The sequence below is a fragment of the Delphinus delphis genome, chromosome 12, assembly GCF_949987515.2.
Source record: "Delphinus delphis chromosome 12, mDelDel1.2, whole genome shotgun sequence".
Taxonomy (NCBI): Eukaryota; Metazoa; Chordata; class Mammalia; order Artiodactyla; family Delphinidae; genus Delphinus; species Delphinus delphis.
The window spans coordinates 36,665,795-36,682,873 of NC_082694.2; the positions used below are offsets into that span (position 1 = coordinate 36,665,795).

At 40.2% G+C, this 17,079-nt stretch overlaps 1 protein-coding gene across 1 annotated transcript in view; it reads right to left on the reverse strand.

Annotated features, from left to right (window-relative positions):
• Positions 1-3,761, reverse strand: part of UGP2 (UDP-glucose pyrophosphorylase 2) — a 54,252-nt gene extending 50,491 nt beyond the window's left edge. Inside the window, exon 1 of the mRNA XM_069541251.1 lies at positions 3,688-3,761. The gene's annotated coding sequence lies outside the window, so the exon portion shown is untranslated. The remainder of the gene's footprint in view (positions 1-3,687) is intronic.
• Between the last annotated feature and the right edge of the window lie 13,318 nt (positions 3,762-17,079).

Here is a 17,079-nt window from a genome sequence, read left to right on the forward strand (position 1 = left end):
TGAGAGGCCCGCGTACCGCAAAAAAAAAAAAAAGTAGGCTAAACTACTAAAAAGTACATGGAAAGTCTGCATTTCTCATTTGTCATCCATGACAGATTCTTTCAGAGCATCCACCACTTCAAGACACTGTATTTCCCTCAGGAATATAATATTATCTTTGCCCACAGGGAACTGATAGTCTAGCTGGAGAAAGAAGCCATTGTTCCTGATAACAGTCAGGACTGGCTAAACCCACCTGCCTTTCCTCAGCCCTCTCAGTTCCCCTTCCCGTCCGCACCCAGAGTTACCTTGACTTCGACCCGGAAAAGAGAACAGGGATTAATCAGCAGCCTGATAAGTTTTTTAACATAAGAGGCAATAAAAGGTACTGGAAAGGACAAGGGTTTAAGACACATTTATATATGAATTTCAGTGCTTACTAGCTGTGAACTTTGGATAAGATACTTAAATTTTCTCACCTGTAAGGTCATGATTAAAATCTACTACCTCTTAGGGCTCTTGTGAAGCTTAAATGAGACAACATATGAAAACAGTTTAGAGGCCTAATATTTGTTCAATCTTTTCCTTATGAAGTGGCACAAGCTAAGTGTCAATGAGTGGAAATATCAATAAATGCTACAGCAAAGATCAAACAATTTGATCTTTGCTACCAAAAAAAATTCAAAAACAAAAATCCCAACGCTTACACTTAAAAACTGATCTGTGGAGACAGCAGAATCATTACCCAATAAAGTTTATCAATGATCAATGCAGCAGAGTTAATTAAACATACAGAGAGTTTACACTTGAAGTACAAATTTAAACAATGATAAACAGGAGCAAAATCGTGTTAAAAAAATTTTGGAGGGGAGAGGTGTCATCTTTTTGTGCAAAATTGCCAATTTAAAAAGAAAACTACCACTTAGAGCAAACTGGATGGCAATTAAATGCAATGTTGGATTGAATAATGGAAAAGTAGTCTAGGTCTGTAGCTTAGTTAATAGTAAGGTACTTGTGATAATTTCTTAGTTTTGACATATGTGCAACTTTTCTAAAAATCTCAAGATAAAAAGCTGATTTTTTTAAAAAAGTGGATGACAAGGGAAAGGAATAACAACATACACAGGTATTGCCACTTTATTTAGAATCTCCTGAAAACAATTAGCCGTTAACAAACAGCAAAGGATATGACATTAGTCAACATGCACCATCTCTGTAGGCTGCACTAAAGCATAACAACGAGGAACACCTGGAGTTTAATATTATTTTTAACTTTTAAAGAGAAGTGACTTGTCCACTTTTCTCTAGCATATTATTGCAATACTGGCTTGCTGGTAATTAAATATTGTTGTTACAAAGTCCAGCAAACTTCTGACAGTTACCTCTACTTTCTATTCTTGACTAAGACATTTATTCAACCTAAACAGAAGCATCTCTTACCACATACAAGGCATAACATGAATTTAAAAGTCTAATGACAAGTGACATTTCTGAGCTTAGTGCTAAAGGCAGACATAAGTGTCCCATCTGTTTTCATAATAATGCAGGCAAATTCTCTTACTTTATTATACAAAACTCAAAGAAGAGTTAATAAAGTGATATAAAACCTACTAGGGCATTTTTATGCGCAGGGCCAAATGATGGCCATTACTGACACAATTTTTTTAAGTACATTACATTTATTGAGAGCCACATTAAGTGGTTGTGAACTTTATACTAGCTGTGTGTTCAGCAAGATGGCCGAAGCTTTCACACTCTGGGGTCTGCAAGAAAAGGGTTTACTTTTACCAGAAGGCAAATCCTATGCTACAAATTGATGACAGAGGTTTAAAGTAGCACCAATTTCAATGTGTACACGTTACACACACACATACACACAATGTTACTGCTTAACTCAGTTGACAGGCATTCCCTAAACATTTTTTAACACACATATAGAACTTAGAGAACAATTTTCTAATTTGAAAGAAACCTTAATAATATTTACAGATTTCAAAGAAGGGGAAAAAATAAACACAGCAATGCAGCAAAGTCATTTCTCCTGCTGAAATGACCTCCAGCTTCTACGAGCTATTCCCGGTTTCGCAATAAATGAATCTGAGACTCAGACCACGTACACACAAACGGAGAAGCTGAGAACGCTAAAGCTTCCCCAATAGTCCTGGCTAAACCCACCTGCCTTTCCTCAGCCCTCTCAGTTCCCCTTCCCGTCCGCACCCAGAGTTACCTTGACTTCGACCCGGAAAAGAGAACAGGGATTAATCAGCAGCCAAAGTCCTGTTTTATCATCATTTACAGCCCCTATCCCAGGGAGCCAGAGTGCTACTAACCTGATTTCAGGGAGGCAGAACTAAATGCAGCAGAGTACAGGGGTATAAATTACATGTATCTGAAACGCCAACCCAGCAGCTCAAGACAGCTCAAATGTCAATTTAACGAAAAGGGTTTCGCAAATTGTATCTCAAATGAACATTTCCACTTCCAAACCACCCACCAACCTCTCGACTGCCAGTACCCAAATTCGGTACAGCTAAAGCAACCCGGGAGAAAAAAGAAGCGTGTCTTACCTTGTACAAATCTCGACATTTTAGTGATTTATTAAAATACTCTGGCCTATATATATATGTGTGTGTATATATATTCAAATGCCTAGAGGAGTCACGCTATGGGCAGGTCTCTCTTCCACCCCTGCTTTAACAACCGACGAGTTCCTTCTCCTCTTCCTATGTTTTGCCACTTAAGGGAGTATTCAAAGCGGCTAAAACTGCCTCAAAAAAAAAAAAAGAAAGAAAAAAAAACACCCAGGAAAACCTTCCGCACTTCCAAAAGACAGAAACTTGGTGCGACCGAGTCGGCTCGGAACTCCAGGCTACACTAAACCCTTGACGCAAATGAGGGCCAGCTGGAGGCTCCCGGAAAAGGTAATATCACACGAACTTAAATGTCATCAATGAAAGAGGCGTATCTAGAGCGGCTACTTCACTGCCCTCCGGAGCTGCACGGCCGCAGGCACAGGCGGGCCGCACCCCCTATTCCTCCTCCCCTCTCTGCCGTCCGGCCTCTGGACAGTTCCCCGGGAAACTCTGGCCAACGGCGGTCCCCGCCCTGCAGGGATCGCGAAGCGGGGAAGGCAGGCAGAGGGGAGCGATTCAACCCTTTCTACCGGCCCATCAACGTCCCGGGACTAAGAGGCGCTCGGCGCGCGGGCGGGCGGGGGCCTCCAGACCAACGCCTCGCTGCTGGGAGCGGCGGCAAGCTTGCCGCGGCTTTTTTCCGGGAGGGGCCGAAGGCTACCCGCCCTCCCCCGCAGCGGACGCTGGGGGGCCACCCATGAGGGGAGAGGCGACTCCGAGGGACAGGAGCCCGGCAGGGAGGGCCCGGGAGGGCCCGCCCCGACCCTCACACATTCTAGTTCCTCCTGGTCGAACCCCAAATTGGGCCTCCGGGGCCAAAGCGGGGTCAGGCAGAGGGGCTCTACACGCCTCAGAGAGGGAAACACACTCGCCCAAGGGGTGGTGGGAAGCCCGCCCCGGCCCCTCCCCAAGCCGCCACAGAGACCCACCTTCCTCCTCTTCCTTTAGTAGCTGGGAAATTGGGGGCGTTTATGGCGCGCCTGGAAGAAGGCTCGCAGGTTGAGAGAATGTCACCTCTGAGGCAACCTTTTCTCTCCCCCTCTCCCCTCACACATGCACACCTTGAACCCCTCACCAGTGGTCGCAGCCCAGCTTCTGACCTCCTTCGTCCAGCGGGCTGAGGGATCCCGCAACCCAAAGCCCCCACTTTCTCCTAAACACCTCCCCTCCCCCTCCATTTGGAGCAGCCCCCCTCACGGCGGAAATGTCCCCACTGCGCAGACAGACAGGAGCAGCCGCCAGTCAGGAGCCGAGGCGGATTCAGGGCCTGGCCAATGAGGCGCGCAGGAGTGGCAGGGGGCGGGGCGTATGCGTCCAGAGGGAGCCTGGCGGAGGTGGGCTCTGAGCCGGAGCCGCGGCCCGAGCCCGAGCCCGAGCCCGAGCCCGAACTCGGATGCCGCGCCTTGGGGCTGCGCCTCCAGCGGCTGGGCCAGGGATATTTCACCAGTAGAACTCCCAGTCTTCCACAGATACTTCAGCAAGGGAGACAACCTGAAGCACGAGTGGTTATTTTTGTCGTGCTTAAAAATGTTTCCGCTTACCAGAGACTGAAGCTAGATACCTATCGGGCGAGTAGAGCCAGAGCACCCCGCGCAACTACCCCGAGAGAGCCCAGGCCCTATCTCGGTAGACACAAACTCTACCCACACATCTGGTCTCCAAAGGGTGAAGATGCGTTAAAGAGTAAGAGTAAGCAGTTGGATGTGTGGGACTTAACTAACAGGAGGAGGAATTTAGGGCATTGAAGAAAACGCCAAGCGAAGGCTCTCACACCAGAACCACCACCCCGGTTCCTATTCCTGTAGAGATTTCCGCAGTGTTAGGCGTTTACTTTTCTGATAAAAGGGAAAATGACTTAAGTTACCCCTCAAGAGGTGCTTTCCTTTTAATAGATTTTTGAAGCCCTCAAGGAAAGAGGATGTTAAAAGAACGTTTGCAGTGAGTCGGGAACTACAAGAGGGCCAGCGCAGCGCCCGCTAAATCACACCTGATGTTGCCAACCCCACCTACCTGTATGACCCAGTGCGCCTGTCACTGGGTGTATCTCAGACTTTACAATTCAGGACTAAGGCACCTGCGTCAGGACAAATGAATTGTCAGCGCTCTGTTTAGGTGCTGGAGGTAAACCATGTCATTCTAGAAGAGTTTGAGGCCTTGGACAACACTAATCAAGGTAAAGTGAGAATTTTTAAATGAATCATTCTGTAAACAAATTATTTTTTTAGTGCTGTGTATTCGTATGGAAATGTTGTTGAAGTAACACAGAAAAGGCCAGTGATTCATTTGTCATGCTGGAGAATGATAACCCTTGGTACTATATTTCTTATGTGAAATCCAAAAGGATCACACCCAAAAACCGCTCAGCGATAAAACTGATTTCCCCAAAGAAGTGTGTAAAATCCAAATGTCTACATTTTAATAGCAGCATTTGGAGACTGAAGATCTTGATCAGAATCTCTACATTCTTTGTGTACAGTAGAGAAATTGTTCCAGCACTGAATAAGCAGTATTTATCCATCCATCAGCGTTAACACCAAAATAAAATACTACCAAAAGATTTGAGCCCCATAGGGTTGCTTAGCCTACAAATGATAAAGCTGAAGAGCAGTGAAGAGTCTTTAATTATACAAGGTTTAAGAAGGATGATCAGTTATTTCCTACCTACACAAAAGATTAAGGGGGAGGAAGTAAGTTTTAATTGCAGCAAGAGTATTTGGTAAAACCTAAGAATGACATCTTGATTTATGAGCGATTATATATTGAGATAGAGTACCAAAGGATGTTGTACATTTGCTGCCTCAAGAAATCTCCAAAAAGTAACTACCTGTCTTCAGTGGTTAGGTCTATTATCAGTTCAGAGGCTGGCTCTTAGAGAAGTAGCACTCTAGAAGCTATATTCTCAAATATTATTTCAAATGGTGCCCTGTAAAGTGGAATTTCTTTACATAGTGATTTACATTTAAATTCTGAACCCCCAAACATTTTGTAAAAGAACCTCCCACTATCTCAGAGCCACTAGAAACAATCTCACTTGGCAGATCACGTGGGATTAAGGAGGAAAGATCATGGCCGTGGAGAAGTTTCAAGTGTGCTTAAAAGGCTGTTGTCTATTTCTGAAATATATTTACACATTTTAGTATCTGAAAAATCACTTTGTGTGTGTGTGTGTGTGTGTGATCCCTTTTTTTCATAATACACTACAGTGGAATTTTCCTTCAAGGTGCATGAAGTTGATATCTGTATCATTAGAAATTTGTAATGTGGATAGATAGATTTACAGATGAAACTTTTGCAGAAACCTGCGGGGGGACAGAATCTAAAGGAAGATGAAATGGGGGCCTGGGAAGGAATGTGTGTACAGTTATGAGTTGGAATGAGATGGATTGTAAACTAAAAAGAAGCCTGAAAGCCAGTTTTTCGCTGGTACTATATATTACCATCCAAGGATGATATAATTCTGCCTATAATTTTCTCATTCCTTCTTTATACTTCCCAATAGAAACATGAGAAAATTCAGTTTAAGTTAACCAGTTCCATGTCCTGGGATGTATAACAACCTTGCCATATCTTTTTCTTTAGATAGGAACATTCTATCAACACAAGGAAACGATGGCTACTGCCCTATTTCTAAGCATCCTTTTTGGTGCCTTTTTAGATTTAATGCTTGGCACAGTGTCTGGTACATAGCAAGCACTCAATAAGTGTATTCTGAATGACCAGTTTAGTGCCACTGAATCTTTTTAACTTGCAGTGTTGTATCCTGTTCGCTACTCTTTGAGAGCTGTAAATAAGATTAAATTTATAATTTATATTTAGAGGTAAATAATTTTTAAGTTTCAGTTTTTTCCACCTAGAATGTGAACTTGGGCCAAGTATAAGAGTAATAGCAGTAAATGCAACGCCGTGATGACTTTACAGTAAGCTTTGCTGACTACTCACCATGAGCATTATCCAATACAGGGTGGTTTAGAAATTACTAAAGTATGAAATAAGTGTACAGATCAGCAATGTGTGTGGTCTTTTAATATTTTCCTTGTCTATCGTACCCCCTTTTCCCCACACACAAGAAAATGAGGCAGTGCAGTTTTGGAGAACACGTCAGAGACATAAAAATTTCTATGTCATGCACAAAGTGTTTAGCCGAGAGACCAGGCAACAACTATACACTAAACTGTTGCCCATGCTCAATATTGGCTTCCAACTGTATCCATCTAAATCCTAGACCACCCACTGAAAGAAGAAAAAGGGGACTACTATTAGTCAGAAGTTGCCAGTTACTGACTAGACCTAACAATAGGACATTTTATTTGAATCAGAAGGTAACCAAACCGGGTTAACTGGAAAAAGATATCAAGTAATATCTGTGAGACAGACTAATAATGAATGAGTAGTCTAAAAAGTGAATGATGTTTCCAAATACTTGAGAAAGAGAAAGACTTCATTCTTTCTTGTTGCCAACACTCTGTTGTTAATGAATCAGGAAGTTTTCCGAAACAAGTGAATTTCAGTTATTTCAATTATATCCTTCCATTTATTCACAGTATGATTTTTTTAAATTACATTTGAAGGTTATTTAAGTTTATATCAAAACAGTAGCAATTATTTCAAATAAGGTGTTTTAAAAAACAGGGTTGTCTCACATTACAGATAATTGTCTAATGAGTTGATAAACCAATCTTCTGAGTAGTCTTAAAAGTCATTAGGCTCACAAAAATGCAGTTTAACCACATGTGTTATCTTGTTCATGCTTATCAATAATTTCCCTGTGGGTTCTCCTTTGAAAGTTGCATAGAAGGCAGGTCTTTACTATGTTGTGTCCTGTTACTCTTGTTCTGCACTTGCCCAGAGGAGAATGTTGGTCACAAATGGTGATGCCCATAAATTGTTGTATGTCAGTCACATGCCAAACTACATCTACAGACCCCCCCGCCCTGATTATAGAGGCAGAGTGAGTAGGCCTAGGAATAACCATAAAGAAACAGTCTGTATTCCCTCAGAGTTTCTAATAAACATAGATCATTAAGTAATCATAATTTGGAAAAACAAAAAAAACTCACTGTGAAATAATACATCTCTTGCGAAACTCATAAGATAGAATAAATATTATACTGCTTTTCTAAGGTGACATATGCATAGATGATGAAGTTACTTATTCTTAGTGACTTTGAAATCCTCATAGAGAAGAGCTGTTAAATAGAAAAGTATTCAGTTTAATCCTTTTTTTTCTTCCTCTTTCAACCATATTAAAGATTCCCTGTTGTGCATTCCATCAAACATCTTTTGATGGTTTTCCAAACATCTCTGCTTGGGTCTAGCTTATTAAATTTCCTGCCAGTGCCACCACTGGGAAGGAAGGAATAAAGAACTTCTGTTCCCTAACTTAGTCTCAGGAAATTTATTTTAAGCACTTCATACCCACCACCCTAACTAAATATTAAAGAGAAGATCCTCAAGATTATTCTTTGGATGAAGCCTAAATAACTGGGTAATTATAGGTCATTAAAATGGGTAATATGATTAGCAAATAAAAAATAACTGTTTTTTTCCTCCTTAGAATGAAAAGGAGGAGGAATGTCATATTAGAGAAAAGACCAAAGGAAAAAATGTGGTATATTGCTGTTAAGTTCTGATACCCTTTTTAATTGAACTTTAAAACAAAAATTTCAATAATGATACACATTGTTAAAAAAAAATCTAGCAAATACCAAAATGCCCAAAATGAATAATAGTTCTCTCCTGTTCTGCCCCTCTTTATTCCAGCCCTGTACCCCAGAGGCAACCATTTTTCTTCTGACAGTTACCTCAGTTATACCTGATTGTTATTTCTAAATGCTTATTTTGTTATTTCTTTGGTTTCTGGATTTTAGGCATTGTATGTTTTGACTTCCTGTTACAATAGATATGGACTTAGCTCACTTACACCACTGGCATTCTTTCCTCCATTATATTAGTTTCCTAAACTTTGTAGAGCTATATTTCCCAACCTTTTCCTCATCATGACACAGAGAAAAGAAGATAATATTTGTATGGCATCCTGGGGTAACGTGGAGGGAATTTGTAGACCTCTATATTGGACTTGGTGAAAAATTAGCTGCTTTTTAAATATATATAAAGTAATGAAAATAAAAATAAATGCAAAGTAATATGGGAAATATTAAACATTGAATTTGTATAAAACTCTGAGATGATGGGGTTTCCCTGGTGGCGCAGTGGTTGAGAGTCCACCTGCCGATGCAGGGGACACGGGTTCATGCCCCGGTCCGGGAAGATCCCACATGCCGCGGAAAGGCTGGGCCCATGAGCCATGGCCGCTGAGCCTGCGCGTCCGGAGCCTGTGCTCCGCAACGGGAGAGACCACAGCAGTGAGAGGCCTGCGTACCGCAAAAAAAAAAAAAAACTCTGAGATGAAATCTTTTCAAATTTTTGAGTCAGAAATTTGAACTTGCCTGCATGAACACATTTTTTTTTAATCAGGTTTTATGCTTGAAATAGCTATACATAGTTTCTGATCAAGACTGTCAACTGATAATCTCTTCAGATTCTTGATAGTCACTGTGGTAGGCTGGGTAATGCCCCCCAACAATATCCAGTTCTTAATCCCCAGGACCAGTGAGTGTTATCCTGTATGGTATAACAGGATAACTTCAAAAATATGACTAAATAAGGATTTTCAAGTAGAGAGATTATCCTAGTTTATGTGGGTAGCCCTAAATGTAATCACAGGTGTCCTTAATTAAATGTAGACAGATTTGAAAACAGAGAAGAAAAAAGCATGTGATGATGGAAATGGAGAAAAGGTGATGATTCAAATCCATGAGCCAAGGAATGAAGAGCCACCAGAAGCTGGAAATGGTTGTCCCTTAGAGCCTCCAAAGGCTGCGTGGCCCCACTAACATCTTGATTTCAGCCCAGAGAAATCCATTTGGACTTCCAGAACTGTAAGAGAATAAATATATGTTGTTATAGACCACCCAGTTTGTGGTAATTTGTTTCAGCAGCCATAGGAAACTAATAGAGTCACCATTCCTGAGGAACATTGCATAAATAGGTGATAAAAATTATTTTAAACTATTTCTTTTGCAACCATTCAAAAATGTATAATGGTTGATATTCTATTCAAAGAATCTAACAGCTCTTTTTATTGACAAACACAATGATGAAACATGACATGATAAGGCAAATGGATTTTGAATCCAGCTGAACTTTTTTCTACCAAGTATTTTAAAATAATGATGAAGCTTTAATTTGTAAAACACATGTGCATTGTTGGATCAATCAGACCAAAACTACTTTGGATGCCATTAAAGAGCACATCAGCTGCAAACAATCAGAAGTATCTGATGTCTGTGAAGTCAGAGTTTCAGAGCCATCAGAGCTGCACCATCCAGGAGCTCCATGCTGGCTGCAGTGTGCTGAGCACAGCCAAGGATGTATTCTACCATCTGGACATCTACTTCAGCAGCCAACTGCCGAGCATACTACTATGCTTGGATAAGAGGCCTGTGGAACTACTGGACATTATTCATCATCCATTCCACCTGTAGAGACTGTTCATCTTGGGCCATCCTCTGACAAAGCCTGCAAGAAGCTGGAGGCAACCAGCGGAGGGAGTCCCAACTGCCTGCCCCAGGCCTGGAAGGCTTAATATCATGCTTCACAGCTGTAAGCCATTCGAAGCATAGAATTAGAAAATTCTGGTCTATATTACCACCCCACCGCTGCTGGGCAGCACACCAAGAAAATGAGACTTTGGAGCAGAGAGCAGTGCTGGGAGGAAGAGAGAGGCTATTCTCAATTATCAATGACTTATGAAAAGAATTTTACAGAGAAAACGTTAGAGGTTGACAAACCTACTGAAGTTCTGGCTTTGCATGGATCTGTTCAGTAACAAATTAAAAACTAAGATTATTCAAATAATAGAAATAAATTTATTGACGACTACTGTCTGAATTTTGAGCATCACAGACAGATTCAGAGACTTTAAGTTGTTTGTTATGTAAGCCTTTCTAACACAGACCAGCATGGGATGGAGACCGGATAAAGGCACAAATGGAGTAACAGGATAAGCAAAGAAAGAAGGATCCAGATAGACCAAAACTTTCCTTAAACCATGTTAACTTGAGGGTTTTACCATTTTCCTAGTGAGAAGGAATAAAACAACACTATTTGAAATTTTTGTGTGTATGTGTGTGTGCATATATATGTATATGTACACGTATATACATATATATGTGGGTATACATTACATATGTCCATGTTTATTTATAATTTATATCCTTTCTTATTCCAAAAAGAATTTGAGGCCAAGACATGTATATTCTTGATTAAGTTAATTGCTTAGTAAATTGCATAATGTATAATTCATTCTTTAGTGGAAATTCAGTTTTGTCATTTTCATCTAATCCTTTTTGTTGTCTGTAGATAGTCATGTTAAAGAACCGCTATAGGCATTATTTATTTATTTATTTTTAATTTTTTAATTTTTAGCCTTTTATTTTTTTTAACATCTTTATCGGAGTATAATTGCTTTACAATGTTGTGTTAGTTTCTGCTTTATAACAAAGTGAATCAGTTATACATATACATATGTCCACATATCTCCTCCCTCTTGTGTCTCCCTCCCACCCTCCCTATCCCACCCCTCTAGGTGGTCACAGAGCCCCAAGCTGATCTCCCTGTGCTATGCTGCTGCTTCCCACTAGCTATTTTACATTTGGTAGTGTATATATGTCCATAGGCATTATTTTTTAAATGGCTTTTTCTCAATATAGTGAACCCAAATGATAACAGTCTAGATTCTAGGGTCCAGAGAGATTTAGGAAGTAAGCAGAATTCCTTGTTGTATAGGTAGGTATACTAGATTAGGTATGTTATACATTACAGTTGAGCCTTGAACAACAGGGTGGTAGCAGGGGAAGGGGCGCTCACCCCACCTGCGCAGTGGAAAATCTGACTACTGCTATTTCTGCCCCAAAAACAAAGGAGTAGGAAGCTGAAACAATTTAGATAGAATCAGGACTGAAACCCTAGTTCTTAAGATTCTACCTATTATGATCTCTAATTGAACACAAACTCTTCCCCCACACTTAAAGATCTGTAGAATGAAAATAAAGGTACTATATTTATTGAAAAAAATCTATACAAATGGGCCCCTCCAATTCAAACCCCAGTTCAAGGATCAACTGTACAACATCAGTCTCTAAAGCTGTAAATACTGAAGTCCCTTCAGAAGAATCCCTACAAAATATGTACCATCATCCAAGGATTTTTCTGTTTGTTTTAATTTATTGGTGTTTTTTTTCTGTTTCAGGTTCTCATAACAGTATTGGTTTCTAGGGAGGCAGAAGAGTATATTGGAAAAAGCAGACTTTAGAAAACAGCCTGGTTTTTTATTTTGAGTTCTGCCACTTAGAACCTGAAAACCCTGGATAAGTTACTTGGTTAACTTCATGAGCCTTAGTTTCCTCACTTAAAGATGCGAATAACTAATATCCTGTCTTGCCTCCTACAGAGTTATCATAAAGATCATCTCACTCAGTGTTGGCAGGGTATGAGTGATGATGATGATTTCAACTGATGGTTTCCTGTATTGCCTTGCCATAACATTAATCTCGTTAGTGTTATTACTTGATTGTAATTACTTATTAAACATCTGTTGTTGCTCCACAGACTGTAAGCTCTTTGAGGGCAAGGACTGTGTCTATCTTGCATCCCCAGAGCATATCACAGTGTTTGGCACATAACAGGCAATCAAAAGAAACTAGTTGAATGAATTATCAGGTGAGATATTTATGAATGAACTTTAAAAGCTGTAGAGTGCTATATTGGTCTATATTAGAGTTTTCCCATTATTTCTTCAGGAAACATGTTTGGGATGGCAAATAATTGACTTATAAATTTACTTTTAGAACACTAAAGGAGGCATTTCAAAACAAGTTTGTTGTGATAGAGTGTTTGCAAAGATGGCCACAATTCTTCCCACCCCTGTGCCCCGATCCTTTGCAACGTCACTTTGTCACTCCTCCCATTAAGAGGTGAGTCTTTTCCCCCACACCTTAAATCTGGGTTGGTCTGGTGACTTTCTTTGACTGATAGAATGTGGCAGAAATGATGTTGTGTGATGTCTAAGCCTTAGCCTTAGGAAGCTTTTCAGCCTTTAGTCTCCCCTGTTGGAATGCTGCCCTGAGACCACCATATGAAGAATCCCTTCTAACTTACTAGAAAACGACAGCCCACCTGAAGTAGAAACAAATTTTTCCAGTTGAGATCCCCTAGACCACCAGCATTAACTGCCAGACATGCGTTGGAGCCCAATGAGTCAAACTGGCCATATGAGTGACCCAGATAAGACCAGTAGAAGAATTGCCCAGCTAAGCTATATCCAATACATGTATTGTTACACAGTACAATATAACTGATAGACCCATAAATGTAGTGTCAAGGAAAAATTAAACCATGCTCATTTACTCTTTGTTTAGCCCCAGAACTGCCCTTAATCTTTTCACACTGGGACTGTGTTTTTCAGCCCACTCATTTGTCACCTCTAAACTCTATTCTACAAATCCTGAGAAGAGATTTCCTTTGATCACTTTTCTTTTTTTTTTTTTTTTAACATCTTTATTGGAGTATAATTGCTTTACAATGGTGTGTTAGTTTCTGCTTTATAAGAAAGTGAATCAGTTATACATATACATATGTTCCCATCTCTTCCCTCTTGCGTCTCCCTCCCTCCCACCCTCCCTATTCCACCCCTCTAGGTGGTCACAAAGCACTGAGCTGATCTCCCTGTGCCATGCGGCTGCTTCCCACTAGCTATCTATTTTACGTTTGGTATTGTATATATGTCCATGCCACTCTCTCACTTTGTCACAGCTTACCCTTCCCCCTCCCCATATCCTCAAGTCCATTCTCTAGTAGGTCTGTGTCTTTATTCCTGTCTTACGCCTAGGTTCTTCATGACCTTTTTTTTTTTTCCTTAGGTTCCATATATATGTGTTAGCATACGGTATTTGATTTTCTCTTTCTGACTTACTTCACTCTGTATGACAGACTCTAGGTCCATCCACCTCACTACAAATAACTCAATTTCATTTCTTTTTATGGCTGAGTAATATTCCATTGTATATATGTGCCACATCTTCTTTATCCATTCATCCAATGATGGACACTTAGGTGGCTTCCATCTCCTGGCTATTGTAAATAGAGCTGCAATGAACATTTTGGTACATGACTCTTTTTGAATTATGGTTTTCCCAGGGTATATACCCAGTAGTGGAATTGCTGTGTCGTATGGTAGTGCTATGTGTAGTTTTTTAAGGAACCTCCATACTGTTTTCCATAGTGGTTGTATCAATTTACATTCCCACCAGCAGTGCAAGTGTGTTCCCTTTTCTCCACACCCTCTCCAGCATTTATTGTTTCTAGATTTTTTGATGATGGCCATTCTGACTGGTATGAGATGATATCTCATTGTAGTTTTGATTTGCATTTCTCTAATGATTAATGATGTTGAGCATTCCTTCATGTGTTTGTTGCCAATCTGTATATCTTCTTTGGAGAAATGTCTATTTAGGTCTTCTGCCCATTTTTGGATTGGGTTGTTTGTTTTTTTGATATTGAGCTGCATGAGCTGCTTGTAAATTTTGGAGATTAATCCCTTGTCAGTTGCTTCATTTGCAAATATTTTCTCCCATTCTGAGGGTTGTCTTTTGATCTTGTTTATGGTTTCCTTTGCTGTGCAAAAGCTTTTGAGTTTCATTAGGTCCCATTTGTTTATTTTTGTTTTTATTTCCATTTCTCTAGGAGGTGGGTCAAAAAGGATCTTGCTGTGATTTATGTCATGGAGTGTTCTGCCTATGTTTTCCTCTAAGAGTTTGATAGTTTCTGGCCTTACATTTAGGTCTTTAATCCATTTTGAGTTTATTTTTGTGTATGGTGTTAGGGAGTGTTCTAATTTCATTCTTTTACATGTAGTTGTCCAGTTTCCCAGCACCACTTATTGAAGAGGCTGTCTTTTCTCCAGTGTATATTCTTGCCTCCTTTATCAAAAATAAGGTGACCATAGGTGCATGGGGTTATCTCTGGGCTTTCTATCCTGTTCCATTGATCTATATTTCTGTTTTTCTGCCAGTACCATACTGTCTTGATTACTGTAGCTTTGTAGTATAGTCTGAAGTCAGGGAGCCTGATTTCTCCAGCTCCATTTTTTGTTCTCAAGACTGCTTTGGCTATTTGGAGTCTTTAGTGTTTCCATACAAATTGTGAAATTTTTTGTTCTAGTCACTTTTCTTGTTAAACCAGTGTCCCTATGCTTAGAGATCTGCCTTACAACTAGAGCTTTTGAGATTCTTTAAGTGGAAAAAGATAGGTTTGGGTCTTAAAATATATTTTTAAACATAATTTTATATATATTGCTTTGAAGATTCATGGTGTATACAAGGGTATTTCTTGCAGTGTCTTAATAGTAAAAATGAAGATACAACTCAAATGGACTAATAGAAGAGTAGTTAAATTATAATAGATATGTTTAAAATCAATATAAAAGGATACTGTCAGTCATTAAAAGATGTGGTCGTTGTACTGATATATATGTTGACGTGAAAAAAAATTCCTTTTATCTTAAGTGAGGGAAAAAAATCCAATTTCATATCCCAATTAAATCTCTTTTTCCCTGCACCCATTATTTTTTCTCAGTCTTTACTTGAGATTCCAGGAACCTGCAGTGGAGGGGGAGGTATGGTCTGCATTTTCATTCATCTTTCCTTTCCTTCTGGTGGTAGTTCCCCAGGAGTTGGGAGACTGGAGGAAAAATGGGGAAGAGTGATAAATACCTCTTTAGTTCACTGGGTTTGCAGTTATAGTTCTTTGTTGGTTTTTACTGCTTTACTTCCATATGGCAGAGATGCAAATGCCAGCTTTCTATTGTGGCATTTATATGATTTGTGGGGACAGGAGGGTGCTTGCAAAGCCTTCCAGCCATGCAGTTCCCCGACCCGGGAGATCTGGTGCAAACTTGACTTCTTTCACCCTACCTCAGCACTTACAACTGGTAATACAACCCACAGACTCTTGCTACAAGCATCCCCTTACCCAAAGATTGCTCACTTAGATGCAACTTTAGCAAAATGATTTAAACCCTGCTACCTTCCAAGGAGTCTATTGGCTAATGAGAATATCCTACTTCCTTGCCACACCGCATAGTCTGATAACATACTTCTCCTCTGCTTCCTACTTTCCACCTTGCCATCTCTTTCGTTTCTCCTTTCTCCACTTAAAGTAGTACTGGGCAGATCAACAAGAAGGCTACCTAAAAAATATCCAACAGTTGAGGTTGATGTTGGTCTTCCCTTCTTATGAGAAGTGATTTTCGGTCTTCATACCCCACCTAGTTTGGGAGGTAGGAAATCCACTTCCCTGCTCCCCATGGAAAAGGTGCTGTACTCTGGCCTACAGTGATGCTAACAATTTCTGTTTTCAGCATCCTTCCTCAATCTTCTAGTCATAGACACTGGGGATAGGTGGGGAAGGGCTGGGGTTGGAAGTGGCAAAGCTCCAATTATTGAAGCTTTCTCTTTGAAATGAAAGATACTTAACACCTCTTTGTGCTCAGCTTGACATATCACCAACTCCCGAGCAATGCCATAAATCCCACTCAAATCCTATGATATTTGAAAAAAAGGTTTCAGGAAACAGAAAAATTCAAGGGGTGGAAATAATTAAATAGTAAAATAAAATGTGAAGGAAAATGAGTTTTCAGATGAAATGTGTTTATGAAAAACAGAACTGGATGATTTAAGCCATTTTATTTTTCACATTCATATGAAATTTCAGAGCCCAGTTTCATTCATTTATTCATTCAACAAATATTCATTGAACACCTACATGAACCAGGCACTAGTAGGCCGTGGGTTTATGATAGTGAAGTTGATAGAGAAGTTCCTGACCTAAGTGGGGGTGACAGTAAGTAAGTAAATAAAATAATAATTAGTTAAATATTGCGGGTTGAATGAAAAGCTATGAAGAAAATAAACAGAGTGCTGTGATCCAGAATACGAGGGAGCATTAATATAGTAACGTGGTCAAGAAAAGCCCTCTGAGAGGTGGCATTTACACTGCTGCCTGTGGGGGCTAATCCAACCCACATGGTGCTCTCCAGAAGGGTACCTTTTCCTAATTCACTTAGAAGCCATGTGTGGGTTAACATGGAGGCTCTGAACATTTAAGCCAAAACCTGAAGGATAAAAAGGAGTCAGCCATATAAAGACCTGAGGAGAAATACACCAGATAGATAGAATAGCAATTATAGAGGCTCTGAGATAGAAAGAGCACTGTGTGTTCTAGGAGATGACAGGAAGCTGGAGGGAGGAAATAAGTGAGTGAAGAGTGGCAAGAGGCAAGAGATGAGTCTGTAGAATTAGGAAGGAATCAGACCTGCAGGGCTGGCTATATAGGTTTTGGATTTTATCCT